At 40.4% G+C, this 24,203-nt stretch overlaps 1 protein-coding gene across 3 annotated transcripts in view; it reads left to right on the top strand.

Moving 5' to 3' along the window:
• Positions 1 to 418: 418 nt before the first annotated feature.
• Positions 419 to 24,203, top strand: part of AFF3 (ALF transcription elongation factor 3) — a 571,288-nt gene continuing 547,503 nt past the window's right edge. For all 3 annotated transcript variants that reach the window (XM_071221520.1, XM_071221519.1, XM_071221518.1), the window contains exon 1: positions 419 to 532. The gene's annotated coding sequence lies outside the window, so the exon portion shown is untranslated. The remainder of the gene's footprint in view (positions 533 to 24,203) is intronic.

Here is a 24,203-nt window from a genome sequence, read left to right as displayed (position 1 = left end):
TACAGAGGAGAATAGGCTTTTGGTTCTGGTCTCTTGGATGTCTAGACAATTAGGGAACCAGCAGAGTTTTGAACAAATAAGTATGCATTTAAATCAGCATACTTGATAAAAATATCTTTAAGGGGTTCTTTTAAGGAGTCTGCATAGAGTTAGGGAGAGACACAGCAATAGAGAACTTCTCCCTTGGTTTTCATGACCACATTCTTCTGGCTTGAGTCAGGTGGTCCCCAGAATGGGGCCCAGGCTCCTGCTTCCAGCCTCTAGTAGACGTTGCCCTTCAGTGGGTGAGAGAAGGCCAGCTGAGTGGCTGGTGGGGAAATGCCATTGGTTGGTTTAGTCACTCGCCTCCACACTTTCACATCCTCTAGCAACACCTGCACACTTGAGTCCTGACCACACACACTCTTCCTGTTTGTGAGAGAGTGCCATTCAGAAAGCCTCCAGTGAGAAGGGAGCGCCACACTCAGCCTCAGAAGAAAGAAGTTGAACGACGTATTTGGAAGAAAAAGAAAACGAGTGTGTAAGCTGAGAGGTAAGATCAAACCAGAGAGCATCTGGGCCCCTGGGCTGTCTTGGGTGGGAAAGAAGTGACCCTTTGAGGGGCAGTGGGAGTAGCCTGGCCCGTGCTCCTCAGGACTGGGCAGCCAGGAGCTCACCAATCTGCTCCATGGAGATAATCCAGCCTCTGGTGAATGGCTGGGCAAACTGCAGAGGCAGACTTGGAATGTAATCAAAAAGTCCCAGAATTCATGTGGCCTAAAATATAATGAATACATGAGCTAGGTATGAACATGTCCACACACATTGGGCCTATGGGCCTTAGGAAAGGCATGTCTGACACTCATTTAGGCCATTAACTACACCTCAAAAAGAACCCAAGAGAGGGCCCCAGAGCAGGCCCCAGAGCACGATCTCACATAGGCCTGGGCACAGGAATGAGAGAGTATGTGTGGTTCACTCTAAGGACACCACCACTCCTGCAGAAATAACTCAGAAATAACTTCCTTACCATCAGGGCTAACAGCACTATCTCCATATTCCTTAGCATGTACATATGACTGTGTGCACACACATATATACACATAAGCACGTGTATCATCTAATACAAAATAGCAACAGTCACCATATTAATGAAACCAGAGAACCAATGACGTGATGAAGAATATCTTTCCCAATATGTGAATTCCTTGTTATTCAAGTCTTACATATGCAAAGGTGAAATCATGTTTAGATATGCATTCCATAGTCCCTTTTACTCAAAGGGTCGAAAGGTCCATGAGATGAAAACTGTTCAGTTAGTCTGGGACCTGATCTGCAACAAGAACACCTGAAGGCCAAATGTTAACTAACACCCACAACAGCAAAGAAAGGGAGTAAACCCACTCTGTGATTCTTGGGTATACACACTCAATAACCAATTTTTTTTAATTAAGTCTGCTTTTATCTAAAGCATTGTCCTTGGTGCTAAGTTGAGAAAGGCACCTTCCATTAATTAGAGCTGTCAAGATTTTCCATCTCACTGGTGAGATGAGATTATTGCAGTGAAGATAACACAAACACTCTATTCTAAGGTTTTGATTTTGTGTCTGTCGACTCTCTTCCCTTGCTTTGGATGTTGCCTGTCCTCAGTATTTAGTTATGTCATACATATTTTAATTTACTTTGCATCTTTAAAACAGGAAAAAATGTGTTGCTTCTTCACTAGACTTCTGGGTTCAAGTTCCAACTCCTACACTCACTAAGGCTTTGGGCAAGTTCACTACAGCTCTCAGCACCAGGGTTCTGCATCTGTGATATGGGTACAATAGTAGTCTCTACCTCTTAAGTAAGGGTGATAGCTGTGAAGTGCTTGGTCTGGTACATTCAAAGGGCTCAATAAGAGTTAGTGGTCATTATTGTGATTGTTATTATTGTTGTTATCACCACCTTTTGTGCAGTCGAGCTGCCAGACTTGAAGAGAAATGGTAGCAGGGGGGACACGATGAGGGTGGGAGGTGGGGATGTGTAAGTTTGCCTCTGCCTCTTGAGGTTGGCAGAGGCAGCACTCCTTCAGTAAATCACTTTCTTGTCCACGCCTCACTTTCTTCATCAGTGGAGTGGGTATAATAACCTATCCTAATACTTCGCAGGGTCTTATGAGATTCCAGTGAGGCTACATGTGTAAGGAAAAAAATGGTGAAAGTGACTTTCAGTAAAGGCAAGTTAAAAGAAAAGTACAAATGATCTTGGTTCTTAATGATACATCATTAAATATGATTTCACTTACTCTTTTAAATGGCTTCTTTGCTCTCTCTGGTAATGGTATTCCATAATTTATTTAACCGGGCCCATATCTGGAAAATTAATTTATTTCCATTTTTAATATTCCAAATCAAACAGCAGTGACTGTTCTACTATTCCTTTTCATGTAATCATTCTATCAGTTCTTCTAATTTTGCAAACCTGATAAGGAAATGGTGTCATCTTGGTTTTGTTTACATTGTCTTTTCTTTGATTATGAGTGAATTGACTCGAGTTTTAAAATGTAGCTTTGCAAAAAGCTAGAAATACTATGCCTCATCCAGAAACAGCTCAAGCACATGTTCCTTTTGAAGTGAAGAAGCATCATTTTTCTCACGATTAAAATACAAGCAGGTATTTGCATACAAATATAAACCTATTAAAAAGCACCTTGCAGAAACATTCCTCTTTATAGCTTTTATTGGTGCTAAAAATGGGGTTATAATGAATACAAGACAACTAGACTCCTGCAATAACTAATAAACATGACAATTTGATTTATTGCTGTTCCTCTGCTGTAGCCTGTTGACAGATTTTTCTTTATGGAAAAATTACCATGGTTTAAATCTCTATCATATGGCACTTAATTCAATCAACAATATGTTACCAATTAGATCCTGGTTAAACTACCTTCAGCCAGCAGACCATGGAACATGTTAAGTGGGATGACAATCAGATAACTAGCAAAATGCTTTGTGGCAGCTTTCTCAGGAACGAGGGGCAGCACTGAGATAATGAATAGTAAAGAGAGAAGGGAAAAATAGAGCATTTACTTTTCCCCATCCTAAAAAAAAAAATGTTTCGAGTTCTCCTAGAAGCATACAAAGAGTTTGTATATGACTTGATAGTTGTATAAGTTGATATTTGCTAACCCTTCCTATCCCTCCATCCTCTTGACCCCTTTGGTGATAAATTTGCAAACTGAAAGGCATTCTGTTCCCACATCGTCTCTAATGTGACAATGCATAACTTCAACTCAGCCTCCCATTGAGTCATGTGTTTTACGATTTCACCTTTCCCCCAAGCCCTGGATGTTGGCCACTGTAAGAAAGAATGCTTGTTAAATGGGATGAACCTCTTTTCTTATTTTTCCTCTTGGAATCTCACTGTGTCAGACAGTACTCCTGTTGCAAGAGAGAGAAACCCAATTGAGCTGTGCTGAACCAAAAGACAATCATTTGGAACAATTTGGAGGGCTGAGCAAGCAAGGGGATCCAAAAGTCAGGCAGCCAGAACCAGTAAGAACCCCATTAAAAACCAGTTATGGAAACATGAGCACAGTCTGGGCCACATAATGTGGCCTCCACTATAACACACATGATCTCAATTATCCCCACATTGGGGCATCACTTACATATAATACAGAATCCCAGGAAGAAGGGAGAGAGTGATGAGCTGCATCCAGGCCACGTTCCTGTCCCCAGGGAAAGGTCAGATCCATCCTTTTGACTTCAGGCCCTATCTCCCAAAGTGAGGCACAGGGAGGCATCCAAAGAACAGAAGACTGGAGTGGTAATGGGAAGGGGTGGGTGGTTGGAAGGTGACAGCAAAAATGACAAATGTCTTCCACATGGTTACTGCATGGCAGTCTCTGGGTAGAGGCTGGTTAGTTACAGATATGAGAAATCAGCCATCGGTTGTTTGTCTAGATAGGTGCACACCGGGGAGAATTAGGAGACTGACACCCCACTGCTTCCTGCAACCTCATCCTGGTCGTTTTGCTTCTTCAGCTGAGAGTGGAGGATGACCAAAGAATTTTCTCAAGAACCTTGGTAATGATCTGGAACTCCCTTCTAAATCGAGGGAGTAAATACCATTCCCCTAGCTCCTACTATGTTCAGCACTTTATAGTAATTTCCTGAGTCCCCACAACAGCCCCACCTGTTGATTTATTACACTCCACTTACATATGGAGAACAGAGTCTTTAAACTGCTAAGTGACCTGCCCAAGTGCATACAGTTAGATGTGGGGTTCAAATCCAGGCTGTCCAGCCCTAAAGCCTTCCACATGAACCTGCCTTGGGGTGATCCTGAGTGCAGGCTGCACAGCGGCAGCACATGTGTTATTACTTTAGTGAAACCCCTTTTCCTCCAGGACACCACAGTGTGTGTGCGTGCATGCGTGTGCTCAGGCACACATAACCAGGAAGAATGCTGAGAGAAAGTTGTGGAAAAACATCCCATATGTTATAACTTTGCCTGGGCTGTCCCTGTTTCTAAATACCATGACAATATTTTTTGAAGCAAAGATCAAAGGACATGTGGTCTGACTCATGGGTTAACAAAGGGAAAAAATATTTGAAATAGGGAATTTCTGGGACAATTTGAGAAGTGTGGCTACAATCGTTCCCAGAGCACCTGGAAATCATGGAGTTCTCTGGGAAACACTTTGAAATACTGACATATTCAATTCCACTCTCCAAACTAGGATTTTATCAGCAGAGATTAGGGCAGCCTTATTGACTGGCTATATGATTCCATAGCTGTGCAATCTGTTGCCAGTGAAATAACAAAGCTGTTGAAATATGTTTGCATCACCTATAAAATCATTAGAATTACTAAGATAATTTTTATAGAAAGATAGATTTCTCATTCCAAAAATAACCAGTAAAAAAATGCAATGGGAAAAAAGGAACATAATTCACAAAAGCCACTAAAATTTAAATACCTAGAAAAGAACTTAAAAGAAAACACATGAGACCCATATATTTTTTAAAAATCTATTTAGAGATGTAAAATATAAATGGAAACATATACTATGTGGAGAGTAGATAAGCAGACAATATTAACTCTCACCAAACCAATTTGTGTGCAAAAATATATGTAAAATAAAATTTCCAATGCAGTTGGGGAGGAAGGGGCCTTAATATAATTCCAATCTAAAATTCTGGTGAATTTTAAATTAGAATAACCAGGATATTTTTGTGAAAAAGAAGAAAAGGCGACGGGGGTGGGGTTGCATAGAGCTTGCTTTGTCAAGTATGAAAGTTTCAGTGGTTGTGTAGTTCCAGATGGATACACAGATCAATGGGAGAGCAGAGAAAGTAAGCGTGCACATGTTCACGCATACGCCAATTTAGCATATCATAAAAGCACCTTTTTGAGTCAGTGATACCAAGAGTGAAGACAATAATATCAAGAATGGTCAGTCCTCATCTGACTTGGTTCTTCAGAAGATCCAAAACAGTTACTCACACCATCCTCAATGGAACAACCTTCCTTCTCTACCAGAACACTATTCTCTTATTTCTCTTCCTATCTCACTGGCTGCTCCTTCTCAATCTCCTTTCTAGGTTCCTCCTCTACCTCTTCTACATCTCTAGATGGCAGAGTGCCTGAGCTCAGTCCTCCAACTTCTCTGCTCTGTCCACAATTACTCCCCAGGTACCTGGTCCAATCTGACCATTGAAATACCAGTGATGTCCAAACTTACATCTTCCAGCAAACTTCCATCTTCCAGCCCTGGCCTCTTTTCTGACCAGACACCCAACTGTCCAATAACATTCAACATCACTACTCGAATGCACGTTGAGCCTCATAACCTTGATATGTCCAAAGCAGAATTCCTGACTTCCTTAACTCCAGCCCTGGCCCTCCTGTAGATTTCTCACTTCTCAGTAAAGGTCCCCTTCATTTTACCACTGTCAGGCCAGCACCCTGAAGCCATCCTTCACTCCTTTGTTTCACTTCCCACATCGAATCCATCAACAAATCCCATCCATGTGACTTCTGAAATACATTCAGAATTGAATCTCTTCCCCCAACTTCTTCCTCAACCTCCCTGTCTCTTACCTGCTCTGCAAATTGGTCTCCTTTCCACACTCCCTTTCTTCATTCTCATTCTGTTCTCAGCACAGACCCAGAGGAATTCTTATAAAACTTAAGTCAGATCATATGATTGCTCAAAACCTTCCAATAGCCTCTTTTTCCTCACTATTTCAATTATCTATTGCTGTATAACCAACTACCCCAAAACATGGTGGCTTAAAACAATCTTTCCACTTTACTCACCATGGTCAGGAAGCAGGGAAATTGGGCAATGGCTGGGCTGGAAGACTCCTGCCAGGACAGCTTCTTCACTCACATGCCTGCTGCCTGTGGCTCCTTGGCTTCTCTCTCCCTTCATGTGGCATCTGATCCTCCAGTGCTCTCATGTGGTAGTCTCAGGGTCTTTGCAATCTTTCCATCATGATTGTCTTTGAAGAGGCAGGAAGAAGAGGCCGTCAGACGAGTCAGGAGCTACTCCCAAAGCTGGCATAGCATCCTTTCTGCCATAATTTATTATCCAAAGCAGTCACTGGATCTGACCAAATTCAAACAGGTCAAGAGATAGACTCTGTCTTCTGACAGAGGCACAGCTGTCACATTGCAAAGAATACATGGGATATTGCTATGGCCATCTATGAGAAATGCCATCCACTTCACTCACCCAGTGCCATAATCCAAAGCCCTTACCATGACCTGTCAGGTCCTACATGATCTGACTTCTGATTTCTCCTAGTACCCTCTCCCCTAGTTTGTGGGAGTGCTTCAGCTAGAAAGTTCTCTCTGTCATTCTTTAAACACACCAAGCATAATCTCACTGCATGGTCCAGCACCTGCTATGCCTTCTGCTTGGTATGCCCATCCCATGATGAACAGGTCACCTCTCACTTTCTTCAGTTCTCTACCCAAATGTCACCATTTAAGAGAGACCTTCCCTGACCTTGTGTAAGATAGCCATTCCAGCCGCTCCTTGACCACTGTATTTAGCACCATCTGATATATGACATTTAGTTGCCATGATCTGCCTCTATCCCTGGGACTGAGATGAATGCCTGCTCATTGCAGGTTCTGGATAAATACTTGCTGAATAAATGAATGATGGGATGAGTAACTTTTCAGTGAATGACGTTGGCACACTTTCTAACTGTTGAGGTGGTGAGGAGGAGAATAAAATTAAATGCATCCCCAATACATTAAACCAAAATAAGTTCTAGAAGGATTTTAATGTAGTACAATAAAGCTTGAAATTTACTAGAGAAAATTCAAGTAAAAATTAAATAATCTTGGGGTGAAAAAGTTTTTGTGATCCTAGTACTAAATAAATGAAGCATAAATGAAAATAAGGGTAGATTTGACTCTGTGAAAAACACCACACAACAAATAAAAAGATGAGCAGCAAATTTAGAAAACTACTTCAATATACAATGAACTCATACCACCCTTAATATTTAAAGAAGTCTGTTAAATAAATTCATAAAAGAAAAAAATACAAATGCCCCCTAAGCATTCCGGAAGAAAAAGTCCACAGCTGTGTGTTGGCGGGTGAGATACTCAGGTCTGTTCTGTAACGGAATGCCATACAGGGTCAATGGGGAAATACACGTACCTTTCTGAGAACAGCGTCTGGCATATAGTGGGTGCTTAATAACTATTGACTTTAATATTATTATTATCTTCTAATGCCACGCATGACACATAGATGGAACTTTTAATTGTTTATCCATTATTTTGTGCATTCCTTCATTCCCTGGGGTGCATGTGGGACCCCTTCTCAGAGGCAGCATCTTGCTTTCTTCCCCTGCAGGGGTTCTTTAATTCTTGAGAAATCTATTTTCAAAGGTTGCCTCTCCCAGGAAAACTCCATTTATATCACATCAACAATACTAACTTGGAAAGTCATACTCATTTGAGTAGTTTCAGGGCTGAGAAAGTACTGTGTAACACCCTGAACCAGCACTTCCTCAGGTGGTGAAAAAAAATGATAAAGTATGGCCCAGGAGCAGTAGGCTGCTCTGTTCTTAAAGGAAAAGGGATGTTGGAGAACTGGAATGCTGAGTCCATTTTTTTTTTTCAAATAGCATATTTACAGTCTGGGGTCTAGAGAAACCCTTGGGCTGAAAATGTTGCTGGGGAATTTCTGGCCATTCATTTTATGAGTCTATTATTCAATCTTTATTGTTGGCTGGCCTGCAATTTTCTTTTTGTAGTTTAGGAGATGCTTGACAATCTTTATTTAGAAATAAAGAGTGAGTGGTTGACCTTCTCAGCTGGCAAATGCCCCTCTGTCGTCTCAACTGAAATTTGAAACTGCCCTTTTGGTGTGTGGCTTTTCATATATGGGGCAATGATTTGTGCAGACAGTGACTTGCACAGGGGCACACTGCTGAGTGCATCGGGAGGAAATAAAATCCAGCCCACACTCCATTCATCAGAAGGACAGGACACCTTTTCTGTAATTCACAAAGGCACCAGTATCTCACCAAGCCCTGAGCCCCCAGGGCTGCACCCTTCAGAGCCGATGTCTTATGCATGTACAAAGAAGCCTGGGTGATGGGAGTGCCTGGTGCAGCAGAGATCTTTGGGGCATTGGAGGTGGGAACAGGAAGCTGCATGGAGCTTTGCCTAGAGAGCGGTTTCTCTGCTCTCTAAATGTGAGCAGAGGGCATGTCATTTTTAGGAATAATGACACCTGCAAACTGAGAATTGAGCTATAGATTCCATTAATCCTAAATGTATTGATGAACTTCTAGAAACTTATTTATGCCCCTACCCAAGTTTAGAGGCTACTACTATCTTAACTGTAGCCTCCTTAATTGCTACATGCTTTTAACTAATATGGAACTGCTCAAAGTATGACATAGAATATGCCTTCCTTAAGACAGGGGTCCTGCCAGTGACACTTGGCCATGATACACCTTCTTTTCATGGACAGGGCCATTGTATGAGGCAGAACCACACTGAGGCTAAGAGTAAGTGCTTTGATGAGTGTTAGACTCTGACTCAAATCCCAGCTGTGTAACCTCGTATATAATAATATTAATGATCATTCATCCAGTACTTCCTGTGCACCAGGCAATAGAGCTATTTCACTGTGGGCAAATTACTTTTCTCTCTGAGTCTCATTTTACTCTTCAGTTAAAATAGGGATAATAATATATCTCAGTTGTTGTGAGGATTTAGTGTGGTTGTAAGTAATGTATGCAGAGTGCCTGGAACATACTAAACACTCAGTAAAAAGTAGCTATTTTTTATTATTTAGACACTGGAACTGCATCAACTTTAACATGCCAATTACTTGAAGAATGAACAAATTAGGCATTCTGGGAAGAGGGTTAATTCCTCAATTGGTGGAGCATTCTGTGAACCACAATAGTAATTTTCTAAATGGCTCTGAGTAACCTGGAAAAGAGTGTGCATGTCGGACAGGCCCTGTTGGTTTTCTGAAGAGTAAATTGCCCGTTGGATTGGCCAGATCATTTCTTGCTTATAATATGGATTGCGTGTGTGTGTGTGTGTGTGTGTGTGTGGTTATAGGTATAAGATGTTTGTGAGGAAAAGCTACTAGGCTGATGTTTGTGCCCACACAGCCAGTCTTTGTCTTGACTAAGGTGTCAAATATATGATTTAGAGTTTATGTTCAGCTGATTTTTTTACATTAAGGAGCATCAATCCAGAGTAATTGGCAAGTGGGTACACATTCAAATGATATGATGATACCCCTACCATATCTTCCTATGACTCTGGAGGGAAAACTCATTAGAGATTTTTGTTTCAGAATCTCATCAAAATAGACACTATGGTTTAGTTAAGTGGATTGCTGTTGTTAAGCTGTTAAATTTGTCGATGGTGACAATGTAGCTGAAATTAAGATGACTCTGACCCAGGAGCTGTGGACCTGCACTCTGCTCAGCTTCTCCCCTCGGTGCCACAGCTTGCACATGCCTGGCTGGACTTAGTGGATGAGCAGCTTAGGTTAACAAAGGCAACAGATGGACCGGAGGTGCCTGACCATAGCCCTGACCCCTGACCCAACTCCTCTGTGTACTCCAGAAACGTGCCCATAGGAGGGATAAACAAATTAAATCTCACAGTGTTGAGACCTTAGAGGTCATCTATTCCAACCTTTTTCTTCTTCTCCAGCACATTTTGATAGAATAGTCATCAGTTCTGTTTAATCATCTCTGGCCAACAGAAACCTCAAGGCCCCTTAATATAGCCATTCCTTTTTCAAAGAGTTCTAATTAGTTGGAAGTCCTTCATTTCAAACCAAAATCAGCCTCTTGGTAATTTTGACCCTTATTTCCCATTTTGCCTTCTGATGTCACAATGAATAAATGTAAGAATATAAGATTGATTTAGACACACAGATTATAATTCTCTGTATTCAGAGTATTCTCTGGGTCAAGTAACAATAGCCAACAATTTCATTAATCTCCACTGGCATAGGTTGAAGGAGGCAGACTCTGGAAAACTCATCGCTTAAATTCTGAAATTAACCTTTGAGTGGGTCACTCTGATCATCCTTAACCAATCACAAGAAAGCATCAGAAGTCTCTTGAGAGCTTTCCTTGTGAGAATGGGTGAGGGAGGGAAGGACAAGGAGAGAGGGACAAGGGGAGGGGAGGAGAGAGAGAGAGAGAGAGAGAGAGAGAGAGAGAGAGAGAACAAGAACGAGGGGTGGTTTTGTTCATACCTGTTATAAAGGAGCCCCGGTTGAGAAAGGAAACTAGCAAGAGAGGGTCAAAGATCCCCCTGCTCCATAGTTAATTGTTTTCTGACTGATGCCAACTGCTGTATGAGAATGTCATCGAGAGTTCTGAGTTCTCCATATCTCTGGGTAACTCATCAGCATCTAGTTGGAGCAGAAATCTCCCTGGAGCTGTTCTTTTTAGGCTTTGCTTATTCAGGCATCCAGAGCAATGTGTAGCAGGGATGTTGAGGAATGGTGGAAACTCTGAGGTTGGTCAAAGTAGGGCCTGAGGTCAGGGAGTCTGCAAGAAGTACCCTCCAGGAATCAACCCCCCCCCCCCATCCCGGCCAGGTGGTCTGGCTGTACCACCCAGCAACCCTGTGACCCTGGACAGGTGTCCTTAACCTTTTCAAGCCAGGTGTTCCTTACCTATTAAAAGGAAATAACCACCAACAACATCCCACCCATTTCAGAGCAATGAGGTTAGAATCAGATGAGATAAAGGAAGTAGATGACAATGAGCGCTCAGCTGAAATGACAGACAAAGGGAGTAGTACTGAACATTCTGATTAAAAGGGGACAAACACAGGTCAGTACTCCTGGATTTTCTAAAGAGGTGCATCACAGGCACTAAACACCTGGGTGCATCATTTACTTTTTCTGTGACTAGATGAACTGTGACTGCAGACTTACCTCCTAGAGATAAGGGGATGAGGCACTGCTGGGCCGCCTCCAGGAATCGCCAACAATATTCCTGCAGCCTCACAGAGCAGCCTGACAGCTCATTGAAGCAAATTTATATGCTTCAGCACTGTTTTCATCTTAGACTTTAAACAACTTTAATTAATAATACCCTCCTTCCTCAGTGTGTCAACACAACTCCACCTTTTCATTTTGAAAGAACTTAAATAAATACAGAAATAAAATATTCAATTATTGGAACCAGAAATGAGAAAATATAATTGATTTGAGAGGCTTTTGCTACAAAAATTCCCTGGGGCCACTGACTACATTTTATTAAAAAATATCACACACTTCTATTTCTACATTTCTTATGTAATAATTTTGAGTTTCTCAGGGGGGAAATGGTATTATTGAAGGAAAAATAATTATGACAAGTGTTAAAGATTAGTGAGCCGGATTCCCCTGGTGTGCAACCAACATCCTGGGAGGAAGTTAAGTGCCTTCGAAAGCAACACACACTCTCCTCGTTGCGTAAATTACTGTTTCGATGCACTAACAAGGACCCTAGTGGATTGGAAGAGTTCATTCGGCTTCCCAGAGCACCAGGCTAATCCCCATGCAGCCTTGTGCTTTGTGAAAATCTGGATTTGGGTTCATCCACATCTATTTTGGTCTTCTAAGAATAGGCCCTTCTTCACGTTAGAGTCCATATCTCTCCAATTATCATTGGCATCTGGCTCGGTCCCATACTCCTGAGAGCCCACTAAACACTTCTCTGGCTTCTTGATTAGAACAAGCTTTACCACTAATCAATGCCTAAATTGTCCTGATAATGTTTTTCTACATCCATGCTAAAACAGCACCACAACTTCCCGACAAGCACCAATACTTTGCTGATAAGGAAATCCAGCCATTTTTCCCAACATTCTCAGCACGTTTCATTCAACTTATGCCTTAAGTACACAATGTATGCAATAAGTTAACCATATTCTACTCGGTTATCTAATATGTAACATTTTCTTTTTCTGTGGTAGCTCCAAGTTATTAGATACTGAGAATCAAATCCAAAAGCCCAGTACAGCTCTGGTTGGGTAGCTCAGTTGGTTAGAGCTTTGTCCCAATATGCCAATGTTGTGGGTTTGATCCCTGACCAGGGCACAAACAAGAACCAACCAATGAATACATGAGCAGGTGGAACAACAAATCAATGTCACGCTCCCTCTCTCTCTCTCTCTCTCTCTCTCTCTCTCTCTCTGTCTTTCTCCCCTTTCCTCTATCAAAAAAAAAAAAGTCAAAAGCCACATTCCTTATTTGTCAAGCACAGAGCTAATTGGAAGCTCTGGTCCCAAGTGCATGCACAAAGCAGGAGTACCTAGCCTCACTGGTGGTAATGAGGTACAGATAAGCCATAAGCCTCATGTAGCATTTCTTCAGCATCTTCAGTGTGGCCTTGCCTTCTTTACCAGGCTCTCACAGAACTTTCCTCCTACACCCCACTCTGCCCCAGCCTTCTGGATCTCCTTCCTACCTGACGTTTTCACATGTGTTCTCTCAGCCTGGAACAAACACTCTGTTCCTTCACCTGGCTGGTTCTTCCTTCAGGTGTCATCTTACTTGTCACTTCCCCCAAGGAAATCACTACTACCTACAGCATGCTCCATTCTTCTGTGTACTCCCACAATTATAATTTTTTCATCAAAATAACACCTTCATCTAGTAACCATTCAATGTTGGGAAGAGATAGCCTCACTCCCAGTACCATGCCCCTGAGTCAACTTCGTTTTGCTCACCATTGGTCAAGCAGGTGTGAAAGCACCATTGTAGGCACTAGGGACACACTGTGCAGCAAATGAGACAGACAAGGACCCTGTTCTAAGAGATCATTTCCATTTTCAATTCTTACGTTCTTGCTTCCATGTAGACAACATACCTATAACTCTATTTTTTATTAGAGTTACAGAATAGAGAGCCCAGAAATAAACTCAAGTCTCTGTGGTCATTTATTATTGGACAAAGGGGACAGAAACATAAAATGGAATAAAAATAGCCTCTTCAACAAATGGTGTTGGGAAATAGGGACAGCTATATGCAAAAAAATTAAACTTGACCACCAACTTACACCATATACAAAAATAAACCCAAGATAGATTAAAGACTTAAATACAAGTTGGGACACCATAAAAGTCCTTCAGGAGAACATAGGCAGGAAAATCTCAGACATTCCACGCAGCAACATCTTCATGGATTTGTCCCCTAGAGCAAGGGACATAAAGGAAAGAATAAAAAAATGGAACTTCATCAAAAATAAAAAGCTTCTGTATGGCTAAAGAAAACATCAGCAAAATAAAAAGGTAACCACTTTTTATTTTGGGAAAATATATTTGCCAATGATATCTCTGACAAGGGTTTGATCTCCAAAATGTATAAAGATCTCACAAGACTCCACTCCAGGAAGACAAAAAAATCCGACTAAAAAGTGGACAAAGGACCTCAACAGACACTTCTCCAAGGAGGATATACAGAGACATATGAAAGGATGGTCAGCATCACTAGCCATCAGAGAGATGCAAATTAAAACCACAATAAGATACCACTTCACACTGGTCAGAATGGCCATCATAAATAAATCAACAAACAATAAGTGCTGGTGAGGTTGTGGAGAAAAGGGAACCCTAGTATATTGTTGGTGGGAATGCAGACTGGTATAGCCACTGTGGAAAACAGTATGGAGTTTCTACAGAAAACTAAAAATGGAACTGGCTTTTGACCTGACAATTCCACTGCTGGGATTATACCCTAAGAATCCTGAAACACCAATCCAAAAGAACCTATACACCCCAGTGTTCATAGCAGCACAATTTACAATAGCCAAGTGCTGGAAGCAGCCTAGGTGCCCATCAGTAAATGAGAGGATCAATAAACTGTGGTACATTTACATGAAATACTATGCAGCAGAAAGAAAGAAGGAGCTCCTACCCTTCACGACAGCATGGATGGAACTGGAGAGCATTATGCTAAGTGAAGTCAGCCAGGCAGTGAAAGATAAATACCAGATGATCTCACCTATAAGTGGAACCTAATCAACAAAAAAACAAGCAAGCAACATATAACCAGAGACATTGAAATTAAGAACAAACTGACAGTAACCAGAGGGGAGGGGGGAGGGAAATAACGTTGGAAAGATGGGAAAGGGTCATAAATGAACATGTATAAAAGACACATGGACAAAGCCAAAGGCGGGTAGGATCAAGGGTGGGAGGTGGGGATTGCTGGGGTGTGGAGAGTGGTGGGGGAAAATGGAGACAACTGTACTTGAACAACAATTTTAAAAAAAGAGAGATCCCTGGCTGGTGTGGCTAAGTGGACTGAGTCCAGCCTGAGAATTAAAGGGTCGCTGGTTCAATTCCCAGTCGGGACACATGCCTGGGTTGCGGGCTGGTTCCCCAGTAGGGGGTGTTCAAGAGACAACCACACACTGATGTTTCTCTCCCTCTCTTTCTCTCTCCCTTCACCTCTCTCTAAAAATAAATAAATAAAATCTTTTTTTAAAAGAGAGGAAAAATTAAAAATAATAAAAATAAAATTAATTTCATATTGGCAAAAAAAAGAGAGATAAAGTTATTGGTGCCCTTGCCCTTTTCTCCACCTTCCATGTCCCACTTTGTCAGATAGACATTTATTTTACATTTGGTTCTGAAACTGTAAGCGAGTCTCCATGATTCACCCACAGACTGATCAAGTCATGTGTCGAGAATATATCCTTTTTTTAAATTTTTTAATTTTTAAAATTTATTTTTAGAGAGGGGGAAGGAGGGAGAAAGAGGGAGAGAAACATCTATGTGTGGTTGCCTCTCACGTAGCCCCCACTGGGGGACCTGGCCCCCACCCCAGGCATGTGCACAGACCAGCAACCAAACTAGCTACCCTTTGATTCTTAGCCCGTGCTGAATCCACTGAGCTACACCAGCCAGGACAGGAGTATGTTCTTTTTAATAAGTCTACCATCATAGCCCCTGGGCCAATCAAGAAAAGATATTTCCAGCATCAGGATTCAGAAAAAAATTCTCTCTGTTTTTATCCTTCAATATTGCCACATTTTAGTTTGCTTCATATATAAATTAAAATTTTATTATACATTCAGCTTCATTGTACATTCTTCTACCCTACCACTGATCCCTGGAGTTTCCAATAGAATCCATTGTTTTTCTTGCATTATTCCCCTTTGAGATTAATTTTCCCGACTCTGTCTTGTCTATTAAGTCCCCCTTTTCTGATAGAGACCCCTCACCCCTTGTTTCTCCCCAACATCCCCCTGCTCCAGTTTGTCCTGGTTGCCCTCTAAGCCTGCTGTGCAACTGTCACATTGTAAATTTTTCCCATTGCTGTCGGGAGTCGGAATTGGAACCATACATTACCAGACTCCACAAACTCCTTATTCTATTCTTTTGTTCTTCTGGAGTATATCTTCAAGTACTGGAAAAGATATATGGGAGGTAAATTTTCTGAGATCTTCCTCTCTGAAAATATCATTGTTATGCCCACATGCATGATTGATATCTATCTGAGGATAAAAGTCTCTGGAAGTTTCTTCCTTTCTTTGGTACTCTGAATCAAAGACCTACCTAGATACGGCTCCCTTTCTATTCATTGTCCTGTGCACTCAGGAAGCTCTTTTAATTCTCAAGAATCTTTGTCCTTCAGTTTTGGACATTTTTCTTCAAGTATTTTTTTGATATTTTTTTTCTCTAACCCTGTATGAACACATCCTAAACTGATCTTCTAGTCTTTAGACTGATCTCTTTCCATTTCTTAATTTTTTCCCCTCTATATTCTGAGAGTATCAGGAGAATCTTTAGGTTTATTTCTAGTCCTTCTTTAATTAAAATGTTTTTCAAGCAGTCACATTTTTCTTAATCTGGAAGCATTCTCTTTTATTCTCTAATTGTTTCTTTTTCTTAGCATTTGTTCTAATTTTAAGGATATAATATTTTCTCCAAAAACCCCTGGCATATTAATTAGAGTGCTTTTAATGTTGTCTTTTGTTCCTTAATTGTGCTTTGTTTCTTTCTGGGGCAGTTTTTGTTTCTTTTGGATTTTCTTTTTCATGCTGCAGTTCTCCTTGTCTACGTGGTGATCCTTAGTTTTACATTTTCCATTTAAGACAGAAAGATTAGGTGACCGTATGCATTTCATGTGTATTGTTGGTGGTAGGTCTCTTTCTGGTGGATATCTGTCCTTTAGAACTGCGGAATGGGCATGTCTGCTAGGAAACTTTGCTTTAGGGTAGAAATCCTGAAGATTTCTAAATGTCAAAATGAGGAAGGCTTTATTCTAGCACTCCAACCTGATCGATGCCATTTTACACAGAGGAGTTGGAAGCTCAGAGACTTGCTTATAGTTAAATAGCTAGTGGGTGGTGAAGCCAAAATTTGAACCATTTTGTCTGATGAACACATTTTCATTTCACAAAACCAAATAAACTGCAAAACAAAGTAAAAAATAGTGTTATATGAAAAATTAACTTTTTTGGTAAATATACAAACCATATAGTTCAAGCTTCCATCTTCATTGTCATATCTACAGCAGTACACCCGGGACTCTGCACTTTTCCATTCATGTAACAAGCCATTTTTTCCTTTTAAGCAATTAATCTACTCTCTGCTATAGAAGAAAATGAGATGATTAAATTTTACACTAAGAAGGCATCTAAGCAGAATTAACAGTTTCAGAGAATAATTTTTCTCATGATTGGGCAGGCCATGAGATGGTAGAAATTTAAAAAATTATTTTTAGGGCCATCCATGCTGTCACAAATGGTGATTTCACTTATATGTGGAATCTGAAGAAAAAAATTAACTAACAGAATATATGCAGACTCAGAGATAATGAGAACAGACTGATGATAGTTGCCGGAGGGGAGAGGGACTGGGGGGCTGGGTGAGGAAGGCGGCTACAGATTGATAGTCACAAAATAGTCCCAGAGATGTAAAGTACAGCATAGGGAATAAAGAAAAAGAAAAAGAAAAGAAAAATGATTTTTAGTAGATGTTAAGAAAGTCACATTCTTTTCAATTCTGAGGTTTTGTTCTGATTCTGAAGGTCATGGCTACTTCACTTTTTAAAAATCCATGTTTAAAAAACTGTTAACTAATAATTTTGTTACTAGAACATTACTTCTAAAAACTCAAAAATAAGCATTTATTGATCATCTAGTATATAGCAAACACTATGAAATTAAACATTGGTTTCTGAATTCAACATTTCCCACACCTTCCTAGAAGATGAGAATAGATTTCCCATAAAAAAATGCATTCCAAGGTCAAATCAGTTTGATCAAATCTGGGTTATATGAAGTTAGTTTCCTTTGCTGCTGGTCTTCTCAGGCTTTCCCTGCTAATATGCACTGTGATTATCTAACAGATTTACAATTTGGAAAATGCGCATTCAGAGAAACAACTTAGAAAATTCACATTTTGAGAGACATTGGTCTATTAAAGAGCCCTTTCACTTTCCTCTCCTCTACAGAGACATGATCTCCATTGCTCATGCTTGAGCCACGTCTCCCAGCCATGTAGCTTCTCCTTCCAGAGTCGTATTCAGTTTTTTGCTTTGGGTTGGGGAACTTTAATTTTAAAACCACCTGCCTCACATCCTTGAATAATGCTGTATTTTAACGTCTGGATTTCCTCATCTACAAAACGTTGATACACAAACATATTAGAGTTTAGTGAGAAATAAAAAAGAAAAATGACAGCCTACATATTACATGAATATGATAATAAAACATTGAAATAAAATTCCTGCTTTTGGAGAGTTAGCTCATGGTCATCTCTCAGCCTATAGTAAACAATACAACATTGCAGTAAACAGGAAAAGTGAAAAGAGCCAAAGACTCAGGCTGTAGGACAGTCACAAAATGTACCAAAAAGAAAAGGTCATGGGAGGGTTCCTGTTGTGTAAATATGGAGAAGGGCAGCTTTATGAATTTCCCAATTTGTTGCAAAATATCATGTGTGTGCTGTTAATTTGACTGACACCTCCTCCTCCATCTGCCATCTTGTTGAGTTTATGGCACCGAGGCCCATGCATCTGCCTCAGTGAGAACTTCAAAGTCATCCTCACCCCTTTGCATGTGCTTTCCTCTCTGATTTGAACTAATCCCTTCTCCATCGCTAAAATTCATCCCTTAAGACCCAACCCAAAGCCTTGGACAGCTCAGATACTATCTAAATATTTAAATGTATTCCCCAACAAGCATTCGTTGAGTACTTAGTATGCTGGGTATTATCCAGCATTGCTGACTGGAAGTACACAGAGCAAATACATGGGAACTCCATTTATGTATTGTCACTGCGGGAAGCTACTGCTGTGGGCTACATGAACATTCCTCCTTTGTCATCACCATCCTTGGAAGTGGTATTTTAGACCGCGTCACCTTCAATTGTAAACCTTGACATTAGCAATTCCTGAATGTCTTTCTATGCTTACACTGGTCAGATTAGGTTAAAAGGCTGAGATGAAGTGAAAGACTACTCAATCTCACGATAATTTCCTGTAGCTATATCTTGTCTCAAAAAGGTAAGAGGGCATTTATTTCCACCCCTCAGACAAGTGAGTGTCCACAGAAGTGTTTGTATAAATGTAGTCCTCACCCTTTTGGCTTTAGGCTTGTCTAAGAGGGCAAGGCAGCAGGACCACTATGTAACTTACCAAATTTTATTCCTACTACAAGTTCATTTCACCTCCATAACAGATCCTCAAGTGCCATGATTTCTGTGGAAGGCCCGGGGCTGGACTACTAGAATCCTTACTGGGGGGTAAACTCTGTAGCATGATTACCCACCAAATGTATCTTAGTCAGTGATTCCTGGGGAAACACCTGTTCCAATTGGGCCTAGAAGGTTAATTCTGCACAGGCTTGCAGGAGTGTTACCTTTCATTTTGTCAACTTTAATACAGTTTCTCTAGCAAGCTTCTCAAGAGTTGCTAATGCCTACTTTAATGGATCATCTGTTAAACATCATCACTTACATGACAAAATGATATCCCTTTGCTCCTCACCCTGTTCTGACATGTTGTTTTTGATGTTTGCTAACCTATTTGTTTTAATTAGATTCTCAGGCTCTCTTCTTATCAGGGTAGTTTCTGAAAGCATAGTCTATTCCATTCTAACAGAGCACTTCTGTAGAATAACTACAGACCTATTAATTTGCTTCACAACTTTACACCAGCATCCCCCACACTGAAATGACAGTCAGAGTTTCTCAATCTAATGTTCTACATGGAGAGCACACAGACTCCTGGAGTGGCTGACATGAACCCGGCAGCTAGTGTGTGGCCTCAGGTTAAATACTTCACCTCTGTAAACCACAGTTCCTCCCCTGTAAAGCAGGTTAATGATAGTGCCTACCTCATTTGGTTGTTATGTGAATCGAATGAGAACATGTGTGCACACTGCTTGCCACATTGTAAACACACAATACTTGTTAGCAACTATTAAATCACGATTAACTATTGTTAAACCCTCTCATTGTTTCACAAAGTCTTCCAAGAATAACATAACATTGTTTGCTACTTTTATTGACTTTTCATGAGGTTTTGAAGGTGGGGTCAAGACTAGGTTAGGAATTAAGCAGCATGAGGTAAATGAAGGCCCCCAGTTATTGATGTTTAAATGAACATGCTTTCAAGTGCCCAACAGGCAGCATTGGCAGGAATAGCCTCCTAAAGAGTGGATAGTCTTTAGACATGTAAAACAGGACAAAGTAGTTTGAAGTAGGGCTGTAACAATGAGGCCCCTGGGGCTAATCACAGAGACTTTTTCCCAGTGCACATCTTTGGCCTACCCTGTAGGTGAAGAAGGAGCTAATAAAAACATTCAAATAACTAGGGCAATTATAGAAACTTAGACACATAACCAGGAGTCTCACACATCTCTGCATGGGTGTATGCTTTAAGGCTACATGTAGGCAAAGCCAGAATTTTTCTTCATTGGAGTTTGTAATTGACCCCAGAATGCAAAGGAAGTATTCCACTGGGTATCCAAGTTCTACAATGTGAACATTGCTAAGCTTTAGATATGGAAAAATTACAAAGCAAGTATTGCCAGAAACCAAAAGTCATGACCTAAGACTTCCTGCCCAAAATAAAACACTAGAAAAAAATCCCATAATAATTTTTAAAAATTATTATATTATTGTTCAATTACAGTTGTCTGCATTTTCCCCCAGCCAAATCTACCTCCCTCCCTTGCTCCCACCACCCACCCCTTGGTTTTGTCCATGTGTCCTTTATAGTAGTTCCTGAAAACCCTTCCCCCCATTATCCCCTCCCACCTCCCCTGTGGTTGCTGTCAGATTTTTCTTAATTTCAATTACTCTGGTTATATTTTGTTTGCTTTTTTATCTTGTTGATTAGCTTCCAGTTAGAGGTGAGATCATATGGTTTTGTACCTCACTGCCCAGATTATTTCAGTTAGCATAATGCTCTCCAGTTCCATCCATGTTGTTGCAAAGGGTAGGGGCTCCTTCTTTCTCTCTGCTGCGTAGAATTCCATTGTGTAAATGTACCATAGTGTTTTGATCCATTTATTTACTGATGGGCACTTAGGATGCCTCTACCACTTGGCTACTGTAAATTGTGTTGCTATGAACATTGGGGTGCACGGGTTCTTTTGGATTGGTGTTTCAGGGTTCTTAGGATATAATCCCAGCAGTGGAAAAGGCAGTTCTACTTTTAGTTTTCTGAGGAAATTCCATATTGTTTTCCCACAGTGGCTGCACCAGTCTGCATTCCCACCAACAGTGCACTAGGGAAATTTCCCTTTTCTCCACATCCTCTCCAACACCTGTTTGTTGATTTGTTTATGATGGCCATTCTCACCAGTGTGAAGTGGTATCTCATTGTGGTTTTAATTTGCATCTCTCTGATGGCTAGTGATGCTGAGCATCTTTTCATATGTCTCTGGGCCCTCTGTATGTTCTCCTTGGAGAGGTGTCTGTTCAAGTCTTTTGCCCATTTTTTACCATAATTATAATTATTTTAAATCTAAGTAGTACCTTTGGCAGATGTTATTAAATATTTAAATAGTTAATATTGAATAAGTATAGTTAGTTGCTTATACTATATGTCAACCCTGTATTATTTCTTTGCAATATTAGTTCATTTATTTGTTGGCAAAGAAGATATGATCATCGTGTTTTACCAGTGAGAGAAGTGGAAATCAGAAAAGTTTAAGTTGCCCAAAATCACACTGCTAATAGAAGCAAAACAAGGAATTGAGCCAGATTTGCTGGCTCCAAATCCTGTGCTTTAAACCAATACAAAGAATACTTTACGGCCATGCTCTGAAGATCACTGGAAGAGAAAATTACCCAAATCCAAATAGAGCTTTGTTTTTTTCACAGCACATAGGCATCTATTCAGTTCATTTAAATAATTTTTTAATAATTAGACTATGAAGGCATTAGATATTAAAAGTCAAGTGAAGAATTTCATAGCCAACCTCCAGAAGAAGATAGAGATTAAATGAAGAGAATTTGGTGTTTAGGATCAAACACCAAATTCTTTTCCCTGGAGGCCTATCCCAATTTTGGAGGCAGTGGTGGAGGGGCTAATGCCAGCTGCTGACAGCCTCCTGGGGCTCAGGTGCTAACAAAAGAGTCAGTGTCCACATAGGAAAAACAGAGCATAGTGAATCTTCATCATTTGGAATGCTGAAGGCTGCACCCTAAAAAATAGAGACTTGATAATAGACATGCCCCCCAACTATACTGAAGTTCCTAGTTTAAAATCCTCACAACTCGTAAAATTCTGTAAGATAATCCTGAGTTGCTAATGCCCCTAAGAACCTTAGTTATTTGGAGAAAGATAACTTCACCCTAGGCATCAAATTATTTCTGCAAATTATTTTGCAAATACAATGCTCATCATATAATAAAAAACTGGATATAAGGAGGTAACACAATATGAATGACATGTTGTCAGTAGAAAAAAAGTCAGGAGAAATATATTCATGGGGAGTCATTAGACACAAACTTAAAATAATTAGGCTTACAATCTCCACAGTGAAGAAAGGTAAGATTAAGAATTTTAGCAAAAGATGAGAAACCTCAAAAAATCTCAAATGTAAATTCTAGAATAAAAAACCATGATACCCTATATTAAGAACTTAGTGAATGGGTTTAACATCAGATTATATTTAGCTCATGAAAGAATTAATTAATTGGAAGGTATAGTAGAAGAAAATATTCAGAAAGAAGGTTTAGAAAGTCAAAGGAATTAAATTTAAACAACAGAGTAAAAGAGAGAAGACAGTAAAAAATTCTAACATGCAAAAATTGGAATCTCAGAATGAGATAAAAGAATTAGTCAAAATCAAAACTAAAGAGACAATAACTAAAAACTTACCAAAACTGATGAAAGATATCAAACACATATAAGAAGCTATGAATCTATGAATCTCAAATAGAATAAATACAAATAAATGTACTTCTAGGCACATACCATAGTAAAACTTTTGAAAGCCAAAAACAAAAGAAAAGAAAATCTTTAAAGCAATCAGAGATAAAGAAGGTTTTACCTTTACAGGAACAACAGTATAATTGACATACAACTTTTTAACAGACATAATAGAAGCAGGAAGACAAGATATAATATCTTTAAATAATTTTAAATTGCTGGAGGTGGGGGGGTGTCTGTCAACTTAGAATCTTAAACCTAACAAAACACCCTTCAGTAATAAAGGTAAAATAGAGAGTTCAACTAAGACACTGACATGGGAGACAACTCCCCTCCTCCCATGGACACATCGAACGTACAGCTATGCACAAATCAATTACCTCTACATCAAGCAAATGAGAAAATACCCAGATTCAAATGGGTAAGAAAGGCTGAGACACTGTCTTTCCATAAACCCGATCCCTGGCACAGTGCCAAACAATCAGGAGGGAACTCCCAACTCCCAGATTCTTCCTGAGAAGTGAAGGATGTGAACCCCACCTTTAGTTCCCCTTTTAAGACTCCCACCTGAGGGACAAAAAATGTTTTTAAAAAATCTAGTTCAGAAAGCTAGGGAGTTTGCAGCCACAAGACCCACAGGCTATAGCAAACAAAGTAGTAGTTATTAATGGCACTCACCATGGCTATCCCCACAGGGACATCCCTCCCAGGGCTCAGCACAGAGGAGGCAGGGGAAATCACGCACCTCCCAGTCTTTCCCTGAAGGGGATCCATATGCATACTTTAAAAGATGATGCCTGAGGATCAATCTCTAATTTAGGACACATCTAGAGGCTGGAGACTGGGGAAACCAGAAGACATCGCCTCCCCATCTCAGCTCTCTTCCTCTAGTCCACTCCAAGTTGCCAGTATCTCCCCAGAAGATACATAGAGCTCTGCACTCCAGTATTTGCAACGCCACCCAAGGGATGGGTCCCCAGATTTACTGACTCTCACAGCCAATGGACTTCTATTCATAAATCCCACAGGATGCCCCACTGTGGATATATACCCAGGCCTAGCACAGAGGAAGCAGGCAAAATCACCATCTCCTAGTTCCTCCCTGGAAGGAGTTTAACTACATAATCTTCCAACTTCTGTTTAAGGGTCTGACTACTAATCAGCCTGCATCTAGGTCCTGAATGTGATCCTCCCCTTTGGGGCACTAACAGGTCTTGGCACATCCTCAACTATTGGGAACCACTATTAATAAAGAAGGCATTTGGGACAATCATGAAGGCTTGGCAGACAACAAGGTGCTCAGGCTAGGCTAATTGACAAAGTT

This window comes from Desmodus rotundus, chromosome 5 (assembly GCF_022682495.2).
Source record: "Desmodus rotundus isolate HL8 chromosome 5, HLdesRot8A.1, whole genome shotgun sequence".
Taxonomy (NCBI): domain Eukaryota; kingdom Metazoa; phylum Chordata; class Mammalia; order Chiroptera; family Phyllostomidae; genus Desmodus; species Desmodus rotundus.
Note: the sequence above shows the minus strand (reverse complement) of the source record. Positions and strands in the feature narration are given on the sequence as shown.